This window comes from Ornithorhynchus anatinus, chromosome 17 (assembly GCF_004115215.2).
Source record: "Ornithorhynchus anatinus isolate Pmale09 chromosome 17, mOrnAna1.pri.v4, whole genome shotgun sequence".
Taxonomy (NCBI): domain Eukaryota; kingdom Metazoa; phylum Chordata; class Mammalia; order Monotremata; family Ornithorhynchidae; genus Ornithorhynchus; species Ornithorhynchus anatinus.
The window spans coordinates 23,390,420-23,414,193 of NC_041744.1; the positions used below are offsets into that span (position 1 = coordinate 23,390,420).

A 23,774-nucleotide genomic window follows, 5' to 3' on the forward strand; every position below is an offset into this window, starting at 1 on the left:
AGCAAATTTCTCCTTTCCCAGCTCATATATTTTTGTCTTCAGGCCTTGAAGACCTTCAGGAGACAAGTGAACGGGATACGTTTTGCATGAAGCAAATTTCTCCTTTTTCACTTCCAATGTTCCCTTCAGAGGCATCAAAGAAAGACCTGCTGTAGTGAAAACTGGAGGTTTTTTGGCACGAAGGACACTCCTCCTCCTTCACTAGAAATAATATCCATTCAACCCCCCTTAAAGGGCCTCAAAGGCCCGTGGTGGAGAAACAAAAGGGGGAGAGAGTTTGCATGAAGCAAATGTCTCCCTTTTCATCTCGCGGATTCTCTTCTGAGGCCCTGAAGACCTTAGGTAGAGAAATCAAAGCAGGAGACGGTTTGCATGAAGCAACTTTCTCCTGTTCCACCCCAAACGGTCCTTGTTTGCTCTCAATTAAACAGCCTTGAAGGCTGCAGGTAGGCTTATGTTCAGGAGACGTTTGTGTATGGAGAAAATTTCTCCTTTTCCAGCTCAGATATTTTTTTCTCTCCAGGTCTTGCAGATCTTAGGTGGACCCACTGATGGGGGGAGTTTTTGCGTAAGGCCAATTTCTCTTTCCCCACTGCAGATGTTCTCTCTTCCGGCCTTGAAGACCGGCGGTAGAGAAATAACAGCAGAAGATTGTTTGCATGAAGCAAACTTCTCCTTTTTCACCTCAAATCATCTCCAGCCACTCTCGGTATAACAGGCCTTGAACGCCCGAGGTGGACTAAGGCACAGGAGATGTGTCCGTACAAAGCCCTTGGCTCCTTTGCCAATTCACCTATTTTCTCTTCGGGTCTTGAAGACCCTAGGTAGAAAAATGACCACGTGACTTTTTGTAGGCGGCAAACTGCTCCTTCGTCTATGGCATCGATTCTCTTTACAGGTCTTGAAGACCTTAGGTAGACCAATTCAAGCAGGGGACTGTTCACCTGAATTACGTTTCTGCTTTTCCACCGTGTAAACTCTCCCTCAATTCTCAACTAAAGGGCCTTGAAGGCCTTAGGTGGAGTAACAAACAGTAACATTTTTGCCGGAAGCAAAATCTCTCCTCTCCCAGCTCACGTGTACTCTCTCTTTCCAGACCGGGAAAACCAGAGGGAGAGAGATAAGTGGGAGACCTTCCTCCGGGAAGCAAATGACTTCTCGTGCATGTAGTGGATAGTGTCTAGTCACCCTCCATTACAACGCCTTAAAAAGTGAGGGGTGGCATAAAGAAAAGGAGATCTGTCCAAATGAAGTAAAAGTTCTCTTTTTCAACCCCAATAAATACCCTCTTTTCTGGCCCTGAAGACCTGAAGGTCGATGAAATTAAAGCAGGAGATAGTGGACACGAAGCAACTCTCTCTCTTGTTCCAAGAGATTGATTGTCTCCTCATTTCTTGATTCCCAGGCCTTGAAGACCTGAAATGGACTAATGCCCAGGAGCTGTTTCTGCATGAAGCAAATCACTCCTTTTTTTTTTTTTTAAGACCCCAGATGGCCTTTTCCAGCCCTGAGGTAGAAAAACAGAAGCAGGATGATTGTTTGCATGAAGAAAACATGTCCCTTTTCATCAGAGATGTTCTCTTTTTGGGTCGTGAAGACCTTAAGTAGAGAAATGAAGGCAGGAGGTGGTTTGCATGAAGCCAATTTCTTCCTTTAAGCCTCAAGTATTCTCTTTCCAGGTCTTGAAGACCTTAGGGAGAGAAATAAAAATAGGAGGTGGTTTGCATGAAGCAAATTTCTCCTTGTTCACCTCCAATATTCTCTTTTCAGGTCCCAAAGACCGCAGACAGGCAAATGTAAAGCAGGAGGTGGTTTTCATGAAGCAAATGTTATAAGCTTGCTTTTTAAGCCTCAACTGCTTCCCTCTGAGGCCCTGAAGACCCCAGGGAAATAAAAGCTGCAGATTGTACGTAGGAACCAACTTTCTCCATTTTCACTGCGAATGTTCTCATTTCTGGCCTTGTACAGCTTAGATAAAGAAATCTCAGCAGGAGATTTTTGCATGAAGCGCATTTCTCCTTTTTCCCCTCCAGTAGTCTGTTTGGAGGCCCTGAAGACCTTTGACAGAGAAGGAAAAGCTGGGGATGGTTTGTATGAAGCAGGCTCCTCCTTTTGTACCTCAGATAGTCTCTCTCTCTCTCTCATTCTCATTGAAACGGCCTTGAAGGCCTGAGGTGGAGTAATGCACAAGAAGTGTATCTGCATGAAGCAAATTCCTCCTTTGTTCCCTCTGGAACAAGGCCCTGAAGACCGAGGCTAGAGAAACCGTAGCAAGACACTGCACCAAGAAAACTTCTTGTTCAAGCACAAACGTTCTCTTTTCAGGTCTTGAAGACCTTAGGTAGAGATCCAAGAGCAGAAGACTGTTTGCATGAAGCAAATGTCTTCTCAGATACTCTCCATGAAAAGGCCTTAAAGGCCTCAAGTGGAGTAATGAAACAGGAGATATTTCTGCGTGAAGCAAACTTCTCCTTTCTCCCCTCAACTATGCTCTTTCAGGCCCTGAAGACCTTAGGTAGAGAAAGAAAAGGGTTTTTGGGGGGGTTTGCATGAAGCAAATTTCTCCTTTTACCCCCACTGGAAAGAGACTCTTGGAAGGCCGTTGAAGACCTCAAGTGGAGCAATAAACAGGAGACATGTCTGCATGAAGCAGACTTCTCCATTCTCACCTCCAGTATTCTCTTCGCAGGCCCTGAAGACCTTAGGGGAGAGAAAGGACAGAGGTTTTTCTTTTTTTTAAATGCATGAAGCCAATTTCTCCTTTTCCACCTCAAATATTCTCTATGACAAGGCCTTGAAGGCCTCAATTGGAGGAATGAACAGGAGATGTTTCTGCATGAAGCAGACTTCTCCTATCTCCCTTCAAATATTCTCTTGTCAGGCCCTGAAGACCTTAGGTCGAGAAAGAAGAGCAGATTTCTTTGCATGAAGCAAATTTCTCCTTTTCCACCTCAGATATTCTCTATTCATTGCCTTTCTCAAAGGCCTTGAAGGCCTGAAGTGAACTAATGCACAGGAGATGTTTCTGCATGAAGCACATTTCTCCTTTTCTAGTTCACATATTTTCTCTTCAGGTCTTGAAGACCTTAGGCAGAAAAATGAGGAGGTGAGTTTTTATAGGAGGCAAACATTTCCCTTTTTAACCCCATATATTACCTTTTTTTGGGCCCTTAGGTAGAGAAACAAAAGCAGGAGATTGTATGAAGAAAAGTTGTCCTTTTCAGGTCTTGAAGACCATAAAGGTAGAAAAATGCAAGTGGGGATGTGGCTGGCATGAAGCAAATTTCTCCTTTTAAAGCTCGCTCCAATAGTCTTTTTGGGCCTTGAAGGCCTTGGGTAGAGAAATCAAAGCTGGAGATGGTTTGCAGGAAGCAAATTTTCTCCTTTTCCACCTCAAGAAGATTCTCTTTTCTGGCCTTGAAGGCCTTAGCTCGAGAAATCCAAGCTGGAGATGGTTTTGCGTGAAGCACATTTCTCCTTTGCCCCCGCTGATATGCTCTTTTCAAGACTTGAAGACTTTAGATAAACATGAGAACGCACGGGAGAGTTTTCATGAGGCAAATTTCTCCTTTTACAAGCTTCAAATATTTTCTTTTGAGGTCTTGAAGACCTTAGAGAAATCCAACCTGGAGATTGTATGCATGAAGCAAATTTCTCCCTTTCCACCTCCACATATTCTCTTTGCTGGCCTTGAAGGCCTTGGGTAGAGAAATCAAAGCTGGAGGTGGTTTGCAGGAAGCCAGTTTTCTCCTTTTCCACCTCAAGAAGATTCTCTTTTCTGGCCTTGAAGACCTTAGCTAGAGAAATCCAAGCTGGAGATGGTTTTGCACGAAGCACCTTTCTCCTTTGCCACCTCTGATATGCTCTTTTCAAGTCTTGAAGACTTTAGGAAAACAAGAGAACACAAGGGATAGTTTTCATGACACAAATTTCTCCTTTTATAAGCTTCAAATATTTTCTTTTGAGGTCTTGAAGACCTTAGAGAAATCCAACCTGGAGATTGTATGCATAAAGCAAATTTCTCCCTTTCCACCTCCACATATTCTCTTTGCTGGCCTTGAAGGCCTTGGGTAGAGAAATCAAAGCTGGAGATGGTTTGCATGAAGCCAAATTTCTCCTTTTCCACCTCGAGCAGATTCTCTTTTCTGGCCTTGAAGACCTGAGCTAGAGAAATCCAAGCTGGAGGAGATTTGCGTGAAGCAAATTTCTCCTTTTGCACCTCAGATAGTCTCCATTCCTTCTCAATCCATAGGCCTTGAAGGCCTGAGGGTGGAGTAAGACACAGGAAGTATATCTCCATGAGACAAATGTCTCCTTTTTTTTCACCCAAAATAGTCTCTTTCCAGGCCTTGAAGACCTGGTAGAGAGACATAAAGGCTGGAGATTCTTTGCATGAAGCCAATCCACCCTTTATCATCTCATATATGCTCTTTGGCCTTGAAGACCTTGGGGTGACCAATAAAGCAGGACAGTTTCTGCATGAAGCAAAATTCTCCTTTTCCAATGCCATACAGTCTCTCTTCAGGCCTTGAAGACCTTAGTTAGAGAAAGAAAGCAGGATACTCTTCGTAGGAAGCAAATTTCTCCCTTTTTTCCCCTCACGTAGTCTCCTTGGAGGCCTTGAAGACCTTCAAGAAATAAACACTAGCATTTGTGTACACGAGGCACATTTCCCCGTTTTCACCTCCACTGTTTTCTTGCAAGGCCTGGAAGACCTCAGATGGAGAAATACCGGCTGGAGATGGTTTGCATGAAGCAAAGTCCGCCTTTTTGCACCTCCAACATTCTCTACTCATTCTTCGTTCCAAAGCGTTGAAGGCCTGAGGAGGAGTACTTGAACGGGAGCTGTATCTACTCCACGAAGCCAATTTCTCCCTTTTCACCTAAATCATTCTCTCCTAAGGCCTTTACGGCCTTAGCGAAACAAAAGCTGGAGATTGTTTGCATGAAGCCCATGGATCATTTTTCACCTCACATGTAATCTTGGAAGGCCTTGTAGACCAAAAGGTGGAACAAATAAGCGGGACAATTTTTTGCATGAAGCAAAAGTCTCCTTTTCAAATATTTTTAGAAAGCTGAGAGCAGGAAATTGTTTGCATGAAGCAGATTTCTCCTTTGGCCCTTGAAAGGGTCTCTCTCGCGGCCTTGAAGACCTTAGAGAAACATAAACTGGCGATCGGGTCCATGAAACTAACTTTCTCCTCTTTCACTTCAAATACACTCTTGTGAGGCCGTGAAGACCTTAGGTAGAAAGAGAAGAGCTGGAGATGGTTTACATGAAGCAATTTTCTCCTTTTTGACCTTCACTATTCTCTCTTCTGGCCTTGAAGACCAGAGGTCGAGAAAGACAAGCTGGAGATCTGTGCATGAAGCACATTTCTCCTTTAACCCCTCAAATAGTCTCTCATTCATTCTCAAATTAAAAGGCCATGAAGGCCTGAGGTGGAGTCCTGAACAGCAGGTGTGTGTGCCAGAAGCCAGATTCTCCATTTTTGCCTTGAAGACATTGGGCAGAAAAAAGAAAGCAGGAGACTTTTTGAGTAAAGCAAATTCCCTCTTTTTCACCTCAGATATTCTCTTTTGTGGCCTTGAAGACCTCAGGTAGAGAAATAAAATGGGAGATTACTTGCTTGAAGCAAATTTCTCCTTGGGCACAGCAAATCTTCTCTCTTAAAGCATAGGAGGCATTAGATAGAGAAGTTAAACCTGGAGGTTGCTTGCACAAAGCAAATTTCTCCCTTTTCCCCTCAAATATACTTTTGGGAAGGCCTTGACCACCTACAGGAGGAAAGTGAAAGCTGGAGATTCTTTGCATGAAGCAGATTTCTCCTCTGGCACCTCAGATACTCTGCAGTCATTCTCCAGTAGAAGGCCTTAAAGGCCTCAGGGGGAGTAATGAACAGGAGATGTAATGGCCTATTGAGCAGATTTCTCCTTTCCCTCCTCATCGATTTTCTCTGAAGGCCTCAAAGTCCTCAGGTGGATAAATAAGCAGGAGAGTTTTTTGCATAAAGCAAAATGCTCCCTTTTTAAAATCCCACAGTACCTTTTCAGGCCGTGAAGACCTTAGGTAGGTAGAGAACAGCAGGAGGGGGAGTGCATAAAGAAAACTATCTTCTTCCCCCCTCCTCCTTCCTAGCCACAAAGTCCTAGGACAGAGCACCGGGAGGGAGTGGTAGGGGGGTTGGGAGGGTGGAGAATCACTTTAGGGGAGCCTAAGAGGGTTTTCCCTTTTCCCATCTCTTGCCGCACGATCCGTGGTGAAAGCCTTCTCTCGCCGCAGTCTTGGTTCTTCCAGTGTTCTAGGGGGGAGCCGAGCCGATTGGAGGTTTTGAATTCCGGCAGCTGACCCGAGGGGTGGAAAAAGATAAGCCCTTGGTTAGTGTCATCGGTAGCCACTAGGTGGGCATCCCTTATCCAAAACATTCCCAAAGATGATTCGGTGAATCTCTCATTGCACGGAATGGGCGGTGGGGGGGGGGGGGGGGGGGGGCGGGGGCGGGCATGCGGGACTGCCCGGCATTTCTTTATTTAATAGATGATCGTACCTTGAGATGGAAGGTTGTCACACAGGCAAGGACTCCAATGTGCGGCATGGGATGGCGAGCATCCCCCACACCCCATTTCTCCCGGAAAGAGCTCTCCAGCTCACTCCTCCCACCCCCAAACCCATCCCTCCTGGTTTCATTCCTCTGCTGCCCCCAGCATCTTTTCATCTATTCCTCCTCACCCTCCCGTGGTTTGGCTTCTGCTGATGTCTGAGCCCACAGCTCTGCCTACCTGCCCGGATGATTGCTGGATGGGGTGCTCCCAGAAGTAGGCAGGTTGAGTCTCTGGAAAAATAGCAACTGGGGTTTGAGCACAGACGACACCACTGTTTTCAGAATCACAGCTTTAGAAGGAAATGTGTAACCATTTGCTCTTATCTCTTCTTGCACTATTCCAAACCTCACCTGGAGTATTAACCCAATCCCAATAGTCCGGAGAGTGAACTGCCCTAAATCAGGGAGCCTCGCCTCAACACATTTTATTCATTCTTTTTAAGGAGCTGTGAGGTAAATTTCCCTTGGAAATCCACAATAAGCTTCCGTTTTTTTCCCCTACTTTTAAATTTCCTGGCAGTACTACGTATTGAATCTCTCTTTTTATTTTCCTTATTATTTCTTCATAACTAAAGGCTCCCTGTACCTCCTACCTCTCCTCTGACTGAATTTTAAGGCGTGAAAGCAACATCCTGACCAGAGTTCTTTCTCCTGAAAATGGATTAGGGAAATATTCTGTGAGGAAAAGTCCAAAGACCGATTCATCTTGAACAGAAAAACGTGCAAGAGACTTATCTAGGTACAAATCATTCGATACTAGCAGCTAATGTTTCCAGGTTGCTTTGGGTGAGTCTATGAGGAGATACTTATTTTTTTTTTTTCGACGGACAGGTCAACTCCCATCTTCTCTCAGGGTGTCCCGGTCTCCACGGGGCCGCTCGATCTCCCATCGCTCCTCCCTCGTCCTCTCTTCCTCGTCGGGGCAGCTGCCTGGACCGCATCCCTACAGGAGGTTTCTAAAAGGCAACTCGGTGACATGGCAGAGTAGGAGAAATCGCCCAGGGGCTTCTTGGGCTGGTATGGGGTTTCCTTCAGATACTAAATCCTTTGTTCATTCTCCCCCCACCCCAAAAAAGAAATCTACAAGTTGGATTAGTAAAATCAAATTTCCTGGATACCCAAATGGACAACAGTCAATCTTTCCCACCCACGACATGCCCGCGGTCTCCCCGGGAGACCAGATTTACTCATTTCCCTTCAAAGAGCAATTTCTCCCTACCATCTGGCTTGTCACCTATGCCGCCAGGCTCTCCGTGGCCGGTTTGGTCCAGTTGGTGCAGGGCTGGTCAGGACCTCTTAAGGCTTCTCCTCCTCCTCCTTCCTCTTCTGGTGCTTCTCCTCACCTCCTGGTGCCGAGGGTGGAGTGGGCACTTGGAGGTTCTGAAATGAGGCCAAAGCATGCTTTGAACGCAAAGTGCAACAACAGCCTTTTTCTAGGAGACAGCAGGAATTGCTTTTCCAAAGCCATTATTAATTTCTACTGCTACAAGACATGGACGTCTTTTCTATATTTTCTCCTTTTCCTTTGTATCGATCAAAACCTCTCAGGGGAAGGAACCCCCCATGCGGGTAGTCAGGAGAGAGGGAGAGGCATTAGACGATGGGGAGCCCTACAATAAAGCATTTTAGTTGCTTTTTAAGCAGATAGGAAGGCAGGAATGAAGGACATGGAGGTTAAAGTTAATTAAGAGTTTTAACTAATGGTTTTGGGAAACAAACTCCACACGCTGGGTGTCCTTCCAGAGACAGTCACACCGTAGGGTCATCCTTTCCGCAAAAGCGGGTCTTGCTTGCTCATAGTTTCCTGTCCCTATGTTGTTTTTTTTCCCCTAAAATCAGGTCAGGCAGTCTAGTCACCGTCCTTCCTAAGAAAGTTCGTGACACATTTCCACCCATCCCCCGAAAAACCAGCAGAGGGCACTGTGAAGGCATAGGCCCTGTGAGGGAATAGGCACTGTGAGGGAGTAGGCCCTCTGAGGGAACAGGTGCTATGAGGGAACAGAGCCTGTGAGGGAATAGGCCCTGTGAGGGAATAGAGCCTGTGAGGGAATAGGCCCTGTGTGGGAATAGGCCTTGTGAGAGAATACAGCCTGTGAGGGAATAGAGGAATAGAACCTGTGAGGGAATAGGCCCTGTGAGGGAATACAGCCTGTGAGGGAATAGAGCCTGTGAGGGAAGAGAAGAATAGAGCCTGTGAGAGAATAGGCTCTGTGAGGGAATAGGCCCTGTGAGGGAATAGAGCCTGTGAGAGAATAGAGGAATAGAGCCTGTGAGGGAATAGAGAAATAGAGCCTGTGAGGGAATAGGCCCTGTGAGAGAGTAGAGCCTGTGAGGGAATAGGCCCTGTGAGGGAATAGGCCTTGTAAGAGAATACAGCCTGTGAGGGAATAGAGCCTTAGAGGGAATAGGCCCTGTGAGGGAATAGAGGAATAGAGCCTGTGAGGGAACAGAGCCTGTGAGGGAATAGGCCCTGTGAGGGAACAGAGCCTGTGACGGAATACAGCTTGTGAGGGAATAGAGCCTGTGAGGGAATAGAGCCTGTGAGGAAATAAGCCCTGTGAGGGAATAGAGCCTGTGAGAGAATAGAGGAATAGTGCCTGTGAGGGAATAGAGGAATAGAGCCTGTGAGGGAATAGAGGAATAGGCACAGTGAGGGAGTAGGCCCTGTGAGGGAATAGGCCCTGTGAGGGAGTAGAGCCTGTGAGGGAATAGAGGAATAGAGCCTGTGAGGAAATAGAGGAATAGAGCCTGTGAGAGAATAGGCCCTGTGAGGGAATAGGCCTTGTAAAAGAATACAGCCTGTGAGGGAATAGAGCCTGAGAGGGAATAGGCCCTGTGAGGGAATAGAGGAATAGAGCCTGTGAGGGAATAGGCCCTGTGAGGGAATAGAGCCTGTGAGGGAATAGGCCCTGTGAGGGAATAGAGGAATAGAACCTGTGAGGGAATAGGCCCTGTGAGGGAATAGAGGAATAGAACCTGTGAGGGAATAGAGCCTGTGAGGGAATAGAGGAATAGAACCTGTGAGGGAATAGGCCCTGTGAGGGAATAGAGGAATAGGCACTGTGAGGGAATAGAGCCTGTGAGGGAATTATTTTGAATACCGATTTAGACCCACATAATTCCCTCAAATCAATTCGAATCTCTGAGAAGCCAAACAGGGAAAATCTCTCAAGGGGAGGGCAAACGGAGTTGGTCCCGAAGTCTTTTTCGTTCCTGTCAGGTTAATGGGTTTTTGTTTTTTTCCTCATCTTCCTGAACCTGCCGTCCCTCCCCTCAGACCGGCTTTGACTGGGGCAGGGCCTTGGCTCGCTCGTCCCCTCCGTCCTCACCAGACACCTGCTCCGACTCCAAACTCTGCCCGCTCCACACGGAGCAAACCCGGGTGGGGCTCTTATAGTCGGCGCCTGAGGGACACGGGGGGCGGAGCCAAGGGTGTCCCGCTCTTTGGCTCTGATTGGAGGCCATCTTCTTCGCCCCGCCTTCTTCCCCCGCTGAGGGAAGGGGAAAGAAAAAAAAAAATCTCCTCAGGTTTTCTATGGGGCGTGCATACCCACGAATTCAAAATGGTGGACTTTTTTTCTTACAAAAGACGCCATTTGGAGCCCGTGGGGGAACATTATCAGTCTTCCTTCTGGGGGACATCTTTTTCCTCAGGATTAAAAAAAAAAATGGGTTGGGGTTGCGATAACGTTCAGTAAGGAAAATGATAATGGTAATTTTTTAAGCGCTTACTAGCTGCCAAGAACTGTCCTAAGCGCTGAGAGGGAGAGACAAGGTTATTGGCTTGTCCCAGGTGGGGCCCACAGTCTTCATGCCCATTTTCCAGATGAGGTGCCTGAGGCACAGAGAAGTTAAGTGACTCGCCCAAAGTCACAGAGCGGCCGAGGGGCGGAGCGGGGCGTGGAGGCGATTCGAACCCACGCCCTCGGACTCCCAAGCCCGTGATCTTTCCACGAAGCCACTGACTGAATCTTCTCGGATGATTCAGTTGATTTGCCTTCTGGAGAAATGCCAGATTGGCTGAAAGAGCAGTCTCTAAAAAGAGACTTGCAGAGAGGTCAAAAGGCGAGAGAAAACTTCTGAGGAACATTGTTCAGGCAGTCTCAATTTGGCTCTACGCGACGTTTACCCTCCCCCTTCCGAGACCCGGAGCGGGCAGAGTGAAAGAGCACGGGTTGGGGAGTCGAGGGTTGTGGGTTCGAGTTCCTCGTGGCCGGAGGGAAAAGCACGGGCTTGGGAGCCAGAGGCCGTGGGTTCGAATTCCTGCTCCGCCCCTTGGCAGCTGCGTGCCTATGCCTCAGTTACCTCCTCTGTCAAATGGGGATAAGACCATGAGCCCCCACCTGGAACAACCTGATAACCTTGTATCTTCCCTATCGCTTAAAACAGTACTTACCTCATAGTAAGCGCTTACTCCCCTTAGTGACAGAGCCCGGTTCCCCCTCCTCCTCCCCCGTCACCTCGGCTCGCCCCTCACGGAAACCTCTCGGGCCGGCTAGTGGGGGGCTCTGTGACCCCCTGGGTCAGCTGGAGATGAGGTGGGGGCCCGAGTGACCCAAGGAGTCACCGGGTGGTCAGGTTGGCGCCACAGTGACCCGATGGGCGGAGCCTACGCTGTCCCTCTGACTAGTGTATTCTCCTGCCCCTCATAGTACCACAACTGGAAGAAAGAAACCCAGCTCTTTTCCTACTATTCTTTTAAATTCGAGGAATTCTTCCTTTAAGTTTCACAATAATCCTGAAAATTGCAAGTAGATATGACACATTCTGAAACCTCTTCATCAGTGTTGCACCATAGACTGTGTTAGGAGATATTTTGTAATGAATTATTTAATTAAACCAAAGATGATACTGTAGAAAATAAAAAAAAACCACCCCAACGAAATCGGCTTCTTTTCTGTTCTGCAATAAATTCTCCTTTTCGCCCCATTTCTTTTCCTCTGTGTCAACTCTGGAACTGGATTTCCATTATTCACATTATTAAGTGTTTGGGCGGCTACAATAGAGTCGATCGATATGATCCCTGCCCACAAGGTCTGACAAACAGTGAGGGTGTGATAGACATGAAAGTGAAGAAGAGAACCAGCATGGCCTAGTGGCAAGAGCACAGGCTTGGGAGTCACAGGACATGGCTTCTAATCCTTGATCTCCCGCTTGTCTGCTGTTAAACTGGCAGAGAAAAAAAAAATCGCAAATACATTTCTAAGTTCTCTGTGCTTCAGTTCCTTCATCTGGAAATTGGGCACTACGACTGTGAGCCCCATCCCGGGCAGGGACTGTCCCCCACCTGATGACTTGGGATTAACCTCAGTGTTTAGAACAGCGCTTGGTACATAGGAAGCCCTTGAGAAATACCATAATTATAATTCTTACCTTTATTAAAATAGGGGAAGCGAGGGAGTACACGGATATGTTTAGATAGCATTTTCGTCAACTACCCTGCTGGTAGTAGGACGTAGCTTTCCCATCTTTAACCAGTGGTGTTGGAGCTATTTCCCCCACAGGTCAAGACCCCAAATGAGTTGCCCAACTGCTTTTATGGATAAAATGTGCAATAGTCTCTCTCAAATCTACTGATCCTATAGATGCAGTCTCACCAACGGTGTTACCTCAGAACTGAGAACTCCGTCTGGATCGTGCACCATAAAGCTTTCCAGGAGAAAAGCTAGCGGTCGCCCGGTGAACGTCCAGGTGGAACTAAAGATTATTCTGATGTTCAATCAGAACAACAGAATACGGAAACCATTTTAAATTTTTTCCTGTGTCCCTGGATTCTGAAATCCTCGTGGTGGAACCTTATAAAGAATTTTTTCTTTTCATTAAAAACAGAATCACGGTACAATACTATCCAATGATAGTCACCTAACTTTCCAAGGCTCAATTGTAAAAACAAAACAAAGCAAAAAAAAGTGTTTTTCTTCCATGCTATCAGGAATTGATTTTTTATAGCTATTCTATAGGCCCCCTCCCTAAATTTTGACTGGAGCTAAGAGTACAAGTGGGGATCCTTGAAAATAGAGGGATAAGGCTTCATCAGTAAAGAGCGATTACAGTTTTTGCCCTGATAAATTAGGCTGGTCTAGGCTCAGGAGCCACTCCTGTGACTTGCTGGTGTTGGCAGTAGCAATTGTTTCTCAACTGGTCTATCAGTTTCTGCTCCTCTTGACCAGCTCTGAAGGTGAATGGTTGTGTTTGTCTAAACTGGATTGGGGTGTGCTGGGAATGTGTTTGTGGTTGTGTGTTTAGTAGTGTGCAACATGGGAAGAAATTTCCAGGAGTATATGTGAAGATGTGTTGACCAAAGTGGGAGAACAAAGGCCTGTGTTAAGGAGGGTGGGTAAAAGGGAGTAGTGATATATGTATGTGGAGAGGGTTAAGCATGTGTATTGGGGGAAAGATGTGAAAGGGTGCCTTAGAAGCCAGCAGGTACAACATGGATGTGTGTGTGTGTGTGTGTGTGTGGTGTTTTTTTTTGTTTCGTTTTATTCTTGGCCCATTAATCTAAGGAAACTGTCCAACCTATGAACAGCACCTTGTAAAGTTTCCGTCTGGATCTGCGGCCCGCCAGGTCTCCGGAAGCTGGCAGGGAAAAGAAAAGTAATAAATAAATTTCTAATTTCTCCTCTAAGGTAGAGGAAAAGGAAGAGGGGTCATGTAGTGTGATAGATGCCCCCTCTTAGAGAAGCAGCGTGGTTTAGTTGAAGGAGCCCGGGCTTGGGAGTCACAGGTTCTGGGTTCCAACTTCTCTGTGCCTCAATTGCCTCATGTGTAAAATGGGGATTAAGACTGTGAGCCCCACTTGGGACAACCTGATGACCTTGTATCTACCCCATCACTTAGAAGAGTGCTTGGCAGTAAGGTTGTAAGTGCTTAACAAATACCATCATTATCATTATGATAGATCATCCCTCTACTTTTCTCATCGAATTGTCATCTCCCCCTCCCTTCAGGCTCGTATCTCCTCCTACCTCCATGACATTTCTACCTGGATGTCTGCCTGCCACCTAAAACTCAACATGTCCAAAACTGAGCTCCTTATCTTCCCTTCCAAGCCCTGTCCTCTTCCTGACTTCCCTATCACTGTGGATGGTACGACTATCCTTCCCGTCTCTCAAGCCCGCAACCTCGGTGTCATCTTTGACTCGGCTCTCTCGTTCACCCCACACATCTGATCCATCACCAAGACCTGCTGGTCTCACCTTTATAATATCGCCAAGATCTGCCCTTGCCTCTCAACCCAAATGCCTATCTTACTGGTACAGGCTCTCATAATATCCCAGCTGGATTATTGTGTCAGCTTTCTCCCTGATCTCCCTTCCTCCTGTCTCTTCCCGCTCCAGTCTATTCTTCATTCCGCTGCCCGGCTCATCTTCCTGCAGAAATGCTCTGGGCATGTCACTCCCCTTCTTCAAAACCTCCAGAGGCTGCATATCGACATCCGCACAGAACAAAAACTTCTCACCCTAGGCTACAAGGCTTTCCATCACCCCCTCCTACCTCTCCTTCTCTCTTTCTATTGCCCACCCCGTAGGCTCTGCTCCTCTGTCGCCCACCTCCTCACCGTCCCCCGTTCTCACCTATCCCGCCGTCGACCCCTGGGCTATGTCCTCCCGCTGTCCTGGATTGCCCTCCCTCCTCACTGCCAAACTAATTCTCCTCCCCTCTTCAAAGCCCTACTGAGAACTCACCTCCTCCAAGAGGCCTTCCCAGACTGAGCTTCCCCTTTTCCCTCTGCTCCCTCTGCTGCCTCTCTACCCACCCCCTCCCCTCAGTTAAGTCCCCCTTTCCCCCCTTTCCTTCTTCCTCCCCCCTCTCTTCCCCTCCCCACAGCAATGTGCTCGTCCGCTCATTTGTATAAATTTTTATTACCCTATTTATTTTGTTAATGAGATGTACTAATTAATCTCCCCTCTTCAAAACCCTACTTACAGCTTACCTCCTCCAAGAGGCCTTCCCAGACAGAGCTCCCGTTCTCCCTCTACTCCCTCTACCGCCCCCCTTCACCTCTCCGCAGCTAAACCCTCTTTTTCCCCTTTTCCCTCTGCTCCTCCCCCTCTCCCTTCCCATCCCCTCAGCACTGTACTCGTCTGCTCAACTGTATATATTTTCATTACCCTATTTATTTTGTTAATGAAATGTACATCGCCTTGATTCTATGTATTTGCTATTGTTTAATGAGATGTTCATCCCCTTGATTGTATTTATTGTTATTGTTCTTGTCTCTCCGTCTCCCCCGATTAGACTGTAAGCCCGTCAAAGGGCAGGGACTGTCTCTATCTCTTACCGATTTGTACATTCCAAGCGCTTAGTACAGTGCTCTGCACATAGTATGCGCTCAATAAATACTATTGAATGAATGAATGAATTATATTTATTGCTACTGTTTTTGTCTGTCTCCCCCGATTAGACTGTAAGCCCATCAGTGGGCAGGGACCGTCTCTATCTGTTGCCGATTTGTACATTTCAAGCGCTTAGTACAGTGCTCTGCAAATAGTAAGCGCTCAATAAATACTGTTGAATGAATGAATGAATGGCACAAGAATTCCCACCCATCTTCTTGCTATTAAGCCCTCAGGTAGGGGTGTCACCTTCATTTCCTTTTGTAAAAGTAGGAGTTTCTTAATAAAAATAATAATAATAATATTGGTATTTGTTAAGCGCTTACTATGTGCAGAACACTTGGATAACTGTGGTAATTCTAGAGCTAATTCATGCCGACGAGCGCTGACCCCTTCCCCCTGCGTCGTCCCTCCCCGCCCCTCGGGGCGGCGGCGGCGGCGGTCGGGGGGTGATGCGTGCATTTATCAGACCAAAACCAACCCGGTTCCCCCCCGCTCTCTCTCCCCCCTCTCCTCTTCCCACCCCCTACCCCACGCCTTCCATCACGCCTCCTCCACCTCCCCTACCCCCGCCATCGCCACCCTTCCCGGCCCTGCTCCGGCGGTGTTCGCGATTGGGTGTGTGCGTCATCAGGTTGTCCCATGTGAGGCTCACAATCTAAATTGTGATATGCTCTGCGCTCAGTAAATACTACTGAATGAATGAATAAATGCCCATTTTACAGAGGAGGTAACAGAGGCACTCAGAAGTTAAGTGACTTGCCCACAGTCACACAGCTGAAAGACCTCTGATTCCTAAGCCTGTGCTCTTTTCACTGAGCCACGCTGCTTCTCTAGGCATCAGCTTGGGATGTATTTGTCTTGATCATTCAGTTGCAGACACTAGCTCTCTGAAACATAAAGACCCAATCCACAAACAAAGGAAGATCATAACTTTTACTAATTAGCTTAGTGTTTTGAGGAAGAAAGCATTTTCTGGACTGTCTGTTAATGGGGCTGGATCTAGTGCAGGTTAGAGACAACACCAGTCCCCAGAAGATATCCCGAGGCATTGGCCAGCTATTATGTGGGTTGGGGTGGAGTCAGGAGTACTTCAGGATTGTTTCCCTACGGCTGATGAGAATTCAGGAATAAATTACAGCTGGCTTGGCTGGAGGGCTGTGGTATGGGACTATAGGAGAACTGTTGAAGCAACATTTTTAATTTTGGAGGGGGGAAGAGAGGTAAGAAGAAAAACAAGTGGCTGGAGAAAAAGGAGGGGACGCAAAGAGGGGAAAAGATCAAGAAAGGGTCTCCAGCAACCCACTTTTCCCTCCTGCTTCCTCCCCTGCACTGCCACTATCCCCCCTGCAGTGGGGCTCTCGTAGAGAATCAGCGGACACCTCGTGGCAGTGCTGCAGTGGGCTTAGACCCTCTATCCCAGCTCCCCAGTCCTAGACACTCACTTCTCTCCTCCCTCGGGCCCCTCACAGCTCACGGGGCTGTTGCAGCTTCTCCCCTGCATTATGGGGGTGCAGGGACATCGGCCATGCCTCTGACCTATAGCTACAATCAGGTGAATCTTTCAGTGAGAGGCCTCCGTGGTCCGCTGCACCTTTATCTCATGTTTTTCCCTGATCTAGGAAAAGGGATTTTCTCCTTGCCGAATGTGGGGAGCAAAAATCCTACCAGCACATTTTGAAATGGAAAAGCTTAGGTGGGTGTAAAAACTATAATGGTATTTGTTAAGTGCTTACTATGCATCAAGCACTGTTCTAAGGGCTGGGGTAGATACAAGTTAATCAGGTTGGGCAAATGGAGACATACGGGGCTCACAGTCTTAGTCTGCATTTTAAAGATGAGCGAATTTAGTCCCGGAGAAGTCAAGTGACTTGCCTAAATTCAGAGTGTAAGTAATAATAATAATAATAATGATAATAGTGCTCTTTGTTAAGCACATACTGTGTGCCTAGCACTTTACTAAGAGCTGGGGTGGATTGTTCCAAGGTGACTCTGGGGTACCGACCATCTCAAGGTCAAATGCTACCTCGTGACCTCCTGACCCAGCAGGCGGAATTTGGAAGTGAGGGTGGGTAACCGCCCCCATAACCCAAACTGCCAGATTGACAGCCCAAACCGGGAATACGGAAGGTGCCCCCCCCCCCGGGTGCTAATCAAATTAGGTCTGGAGGAGGAGGGGAGGGCGGAGATTGGGTAAAATGAGGCCGGAAGTTAAAAGGGCCTAGGAGCACAGGTGATAAACACCTGCAGCCTCTAACCTGTGAAGCAGATTGAGACTTACAGCAGTTGGCTGCAGGACGCTTTTGTCCAGAGGGTGAGATGCTCCCTTTGCTTGCATCGAGTGAGGAGCCGTGGGATGGGTGAGTGTACCACCCTGCTCAACGTTCGTGGGGCTGGGAGCCAGGAGCTTCGCTATGGGTATGTAACGATTAATTGGATTCTCCCCGAGTGGGATGTGAACATGGTGGGAGCTAGCCGCCTCACCACGTGCGAGCAAGTTATAAAACAATTCCGCCTGGGTGGGCCCGGGTGTTTTGCCACGCGCGAGTAACATATGAGTATTCCTCCCGTTAGGGAAGCTTTAATACCACCAGGTAAGTGTATTCCTCCCGTTGGGGAAGCTCTAACACTACCAATAAGCCTATTTTTCCCGAAAGATAAGTTCAATTCTTTGCGTCTAAATAATCAAATAATTCAGTTTGCCTCGTGGAATGTTTTATACAAAACTCAGGCTTTCCGTTCCTGGCTTCTCTCTCTTTCTCTCGCCGCGCCGATTCCGAACGAACCCGTCCCCGGCGACGGAGAAGCAGCGTGACTCAGTGGAAAGAGCCCGGGCTTGGGAGTCAGAGGTCATGGGTTCGAATCCCGGCTCTGGCATTTGTCAGCTCTGTGGCTGTGGGCAGGTCACTTCACTTCTCTGTGTCTCAGTGACCTCATCTGTAAAATGGGGATTAACTGTGAGCCTCACGTGGGATAATCTCATGACCCTGTATCTACCCCAGTGCTTTGAACAGTGCTCAGCACATAGCGCTTAAAAATACAATTATTATTATGCCGGGCTCTGCCACTTGCCTAAGTGGAGAAGCAGCGTGGCTCAGTGGAAAGAGCATGGACCTGGGAGTCAGAAGTCGTGGGTTCTAATCCCGGTTCCGGCACTTGTTTGCTGTGACCTTGGGCAAGTCACTTAACTTCTCTGTGCCTCAGTTACCTCATATATAAAAATGGGGATTAAAAAAATGAGCCCCACGTGGGACAATCTGATTACCCTGTATCTACTCCATTCATTCAATAGTATTGAGCATTTACTATGTGCAGAGCACTGTACTAAACGCTTGGAATGTACTCCAGCGCTTAGAACAGTGCTCTGCACATAGTAAGTGCTAAAATACCATAATAATAATTATTAAAGTCACATAGGTGAGTAATTTAAATTCTTTGTGTTTCAGGTACCGTATCTGTAAAAAGGGGATTAAGACTGTGACCCCCATGTGGGAGGGATAGGGACTGTATCCAACCTGATTATCTTGTATCTACTTTAGCACTTAACTGTGGTGTCTGGTAAGTTTATGGTTAGAGTACGGGTCTGGTAATCAGAAGAACCAGGGTTCTAATCCCAGCTCTGCCCCATGCCTGCTGTATGACCTTGTGCAATTCAGTTAACTTCTCTGTGCCTCAGTTACCTTGTTTGTAAAATGGGATTAAAAGTTTGGATCCCATGCCAGATAGGAACTGTGTCCAACATGACTAACTTCTATCTACCACAGTGCTTACAACAGTGCTTGGCACATAGTAAGTGCTTAACAAATACCATAATTATTCAATCCCATAAAAAAATTTCAAAAATGGGTGGGTGGGTCATCATAATGAATGGCCTTTATTAATCACTTACTGCGAGCAAAGCCCTATAATAAGCACTTGGGAAAGTACAGTACAGCAGAACTGGTAGACACGTTCCCAGTCATCAAGGAGTTAAGTTATAGTAGGAAATCAGTGAGGTAAAAGGGGAGAGAACTATTTGAGTGCTTTATAGTCATTGGTAAGGAGTTTCTGTATGATGTGGAGTTGGATGGGTAAACAGTGGAACTTCTCTGGGCGGGACAGATGGATTTGGGTTCCTTGTGACTCAGAACAATCACACCTGAGGCTTCAAACTGTTATAATGGCAGACAGAGATTTCCCATTTTTGAAGTTTAGAATGCTTCCTCCTGCTGCTGCTTTATCTCCTTCTGGTTTGGAGAAGGAGACCTATAGGGTGTTCCAGTGATGTGTGTGGGGAGTCTATCTACCCTGTGGCATACCTCTATTATTCCTTAGTCTTTACAGAATCCAGAAAGAGCATCTCTTAAATTTTTTTGAAGGAATTCAGTAGCATAAGTAGATCATTATTAATGACAGCATTTATTAAGTGCCTGCAGTGTACAAAGCACCCAAATGGTTTCCCTTTATCTTTAGTTTACTGAAAATTAATGGGTGTGAGTTTGAGGAAAGTTGGTGTTTAGGTGCTATGAACATATCAAATGTGAAAAACAGCAAGTGAATCATAACTAGACACCACCTTGTTGAGATATGAAACTAATTACAGAGTAGCTAAGTTAGAAATAAACACATTACCATGTTGGGTATTATTTTAAAGGTGTAGGATTCTCAGTGTACATGGGAATACATTTTAAAAGAATATATTTTCTGAATCAGAGTATCTAGTGATTTCACTCCCTTTACAGAAAATCAAATGGCATTGTGACGACATGCTGCCATCTACTGATGGAAATGGAAAGCTGCAATCCTTTCCAAGTGAGCTTTGGGCTATAGCACATCACAGGCAGTGGGCTTGTTTGGGTTATAGTTTTTGTTAAACATTTAACTATGTGTCAAACGCTGTTCTAAACGCTGGTGTATATACAAGTCAGGTTGGAAACAGTACCTGTCCCGCATGGGGCTCACAGTCATAAGTAGGAAGGTGAACAGGAGAACTGAGGCACAGAGAAGATAAGTGACTTGCCCAAGATCACACAGCAAGCAACTGACAGAGCCAGAATTAGAACCCAGGGCCTCTGATTCCCAGGACCGTGGACTTTCTACTAGGCCATGCTGCTTCTCATTTTAGAGTTGGTAGTTAATTAAGCACTTATTTTATCACAAGCACTATGATAAGTGCTGGGGTATATCCACTTGTTAATTATGGCATTTATTAAGCATTTATTATGTGTTAATCTCTAGGGTATTTCCAAGACTAGGAGATTGGACACAGTCCCTGTTTGAAATGGATTTTATCTTTTAGTTCATCCTCATATAGAAAAGGAAATTAAAGCTCAGAAAGGTTGTGACTTACCTAGGGTCATACAGAAATTCAGCATAGGGTGATTCCCTATCCTGTGCTCTGTGCTTAGAGCTCCCACCTAAGACTTCTCAGAACTTCAAATAAAGTAATTAGTTTTAAATCATCTCAGCTTCCCCAATCAAACAGTGAATGAATGGTATTTATTGAGTGCTTAATGTGTGAAGTTAGGTTATTCTTGTGGTGTCCTGCAGCCACAAGCCTCCCAAAAAGGTGAAAAGGCCTTGTGAAGCAGCTACTACATTTTACTTTGGATTCGAGGGGGAAGAGACTGACTAGATCCCAAATAACATGGGGCATGGGTAGTCTCCTGTTAGCTGGATGGGATTAGAGACAAAAAAAAAATCCCGAATTTGCAGGCTTTACCTTTCCCGTGACCTCCCCTAATCTTTGGCATTTCAGTATTCCCCACATTCATGACCACTGTTAATTTTCCTGCCCCCTGCTGTCCACTTTATGCAACATCACCCTACTAAAGTTTTTCCCTCTGACCTTAAAGCGTTCAGTACTTGGTAGTTTGACATGCCTTTTCAGTATTTTTTAAATTTCTGGTCTCCTAATGATAAAACTATATGCTTTATAATTATGAAGACTTGTCCTTATTCTTCTTCAGCACCTTCTCTTTCCACCTAAACACTGGATTTAGAATCTGATTCATGGAAGGGCCTGAACAATATGACTGTATGACTGACTTATCTTTAGGTTTGACAAGAAAATGGTACTTCTGCCCGTGTGAAAGCTTATATTTTCAGATTTAAAGGTAAATACATTTTGACTTGAGGGGGTTTCTTCATTCCCTGCCCCACCAAGAAGCTTTATCTTTTCTTGATATACTTGCATTCACTATTCTCTCATCTTCCCTAACTTCCTTTCAGTGACAAGGCCACTGTGAATTGCATGTAAATTCCATAAGTAATCTTATGGTTGGGAAAAAAAATTGGAAATTTTGTCCCAGAGTATGTTGTGTTAGCCAGCAATTTTTTTTATTTTAATTTTTATGGTATTTTTAAGCTCTTACTATGTGCCAGGTACTTTTCTAAATCTTGGAGTAGACACAAATTAATCAGGTTGGACACAGTCTCTGTCCTTCATGAGGTTCACATTCTTAATCCCCATTTTACAGAGATAACTGAGGCACAGAGAAGTTAAGTGACTCACCCAAGGTCACACAGCAGATAAGTGGTAGAGGTGGGATTAGAACCTAGCTCCTTCTGATTTCCAAGCTCATACTCTATCTACCAGGTCATGCTGCTTCTCACAATTTCAGACAATAAGCTTTAATAGTAGATCATAGATATAGCAGACATGTATTTTAGGCTTTAGGCAAAAGTCCACTGAATTGAAAACTCCTTATGGGCAGGAATCATGTCTACCAACTGCATTATGTTGTACTCTCCCAAGTGCTTAGACTCTCTCAAAAAACTCCTCACCCTTGGCTTTAAAGCCCTAAATGACCTTGCCCCCTCCTACCTCACCTCACTACTCTTCTACTACAACCCAACCCATACACTTTGCTTCTATAACAGCAGTCTTCTCATTGTACCTTGATCTTGCCTATCTCAGAACCAACCCCTCACCCACATCCTGCCTCTGGCCTGGAACACGCTCCCTCCTCAAATCCAACACACAATTACTCTCCACCACCTCAAAGCCTTACTGAAGGCAACTCTCCTCCTTTCCTCTACTTCCACTCCTTTCTGCATCATCCCAACTTGCTCCCTTTATTAATTCCCCTTCCCAGTCTCACAACACTTATGTGCATCTGTAATTTTTTTAATAGTAATGTCTGTCTCCCCCTCTAGACTGAAAATTTGTTGTAGGCAAGGGATGTCTGTTTATTGTTAGATTGGACTCTCCCAAGTGCTTAGTAAAATATTCTGCACCCAGTAAGTGCTCAATAAATATGAATGAATGATGAATATAGTGCTCTGCACACAGCGGTCTTTAAATACCATTGATTGATGTTATAATCTGAGGGTCGGTGGGGTGGCAGGCTGGGAAGATGCTGGTGGTGTGGAGTTGTAGTGGCCAGAGTCCATCCTTGAGTCTCTGCCTCTAGTTTTGTTCCCTGACCACCCAGATCTGCCATGAAATAAGATGTCTACCTAAGGCTATCTGTGTTTGCAAACTCTAAGGTGAATGTGAGGTATTTGCATCAGTTTGAGAGAATTGAAGGTCCATTTTGTTTTGGACCACTCAGGGATGAGGCACTTGGAGTCTCAAAGGGTTTCAGAGAGTTTAGAGGCTTGAGCATGGGTGTCTCTTTTCATTTCAAGCTCACCTTCTTCTAGTTTATATTTGTCCCAATCCTATTGTCTATGGTTTGAGCCAATCCAAGATATGTAAGCCACTCATCCTGCACTCATCTTCCACTCTACTCTGCTATATCAATCAATTACTGCTATTTATTGAGTTTACTGTGCAGAGAGCACTGTATTAAGTTCCAGGGAGAGTACAGTACTCCTGCTCACTGGAGTTCCAGTTCAATCTTGTAGAGGAGGGGGGTCTCACCTATATATAAATTATTGGCATTTTTCTATAGCATTTCCATTTATATAGCCTCATTAGATATTTTTAATTTACCAATAAATACACAATTTGATTATGAAAGTTTGAATAGTTGCAGTTTTCTAATGCTATTCAAGTATATCCTCATTTTGTTGTTGGCAATTTTGGCACCTACTTTTCATGGTCAACTGAGTAATTGAAAATGTGTGGCTTATTGCTTCATTGAGGTGCTGATGGCTTCATATTTTCTGTTTTTTATCAAGAGTACTTCAAAAATAAATTTTCATTAGGTTATGATTGATTGACTTAGGATAGTTCCTGTTGAGTAAGTTTATGTTCACTTTGAGTCTAACACAGTTAGCTCCAATTAAGCATTAATGGATTAATGGCAGCATATAAATTCAATATATGTTTTCTGGTTTATGTTCATATAAGAAAAATAACATTAGGAACTGAGGAGAGATGAGGATGGAATTCAGTCTCTTTGTAACTATTTGGACATGAAGAAAAATTGCTTATCATAAAATCAGTTGAGAAATTAAGCAGGATGTGTAGCCAGACATCAGAAAAGGTCAGGACAAAGTCAAATCTAAGCTCAAAGGAGGTGAAGTATGTGGAGATAAGCAGTGAAATGGGTTTTTGAAATAGGATGCTTGATGCACAACTCAACTGAAATCTTGCTTCAATCTGTATTAGGGAGTAGGATTCAATGGCATAATTATGTGAAATGTCATCCAAGAATACTGAATGCCCACATTGGAGACTCGTTAAAACTAGTCACTACAGAGAAGACTTGCACTCTGGGTTCCTGCTTGTAACTTGCAGTTTCCTAAGAGATATCAGAGAGCGGTAGAATTGGCCAGCTCTTCCTCTCTGTTTCTGGTCCTATCTCCCTATTACACTGATTGCCACCACGCCTGGTAAGATGAAGGAAGAGAGTAATATTGTACAGAACAGTGGATAGAGCCATTGGCTATAGAAATTTCTCCA

The 23,774-nt window shown here is 45.6% G+C and overlaps 1 protein-coding gene and 1 long non-coding RNA gene across 8 annotated transcripts in view; one reads left to right on the plus strand and one right to left on the minus strand.

Annotated features, from left to right (window-relative positions):
• Positions 1–23,774, plus strand: part of ROBO2 (roundabout guidance receptor 2) — a 1,482,214-nt gene that overhangs the window by 472,456 nt on the left and 985,984 nt on the right. The gene's annotated exons all lie outside the window — the stretch shown is intronic.
• LOC103170646 lies at positions 694–10,117 on the minus strand. The gene is made up of 4 exons (XR_486324.3): positions 9,932–10,117; positions 7,822–7,982; positions 6,781–7,558; positions 694–6,345 (listed from the first exon to the last, which is right to left on the minus strand). It is a non-coding gene; the product is annotated as an uncharacterized LOC103170646 (long non-coding RNA).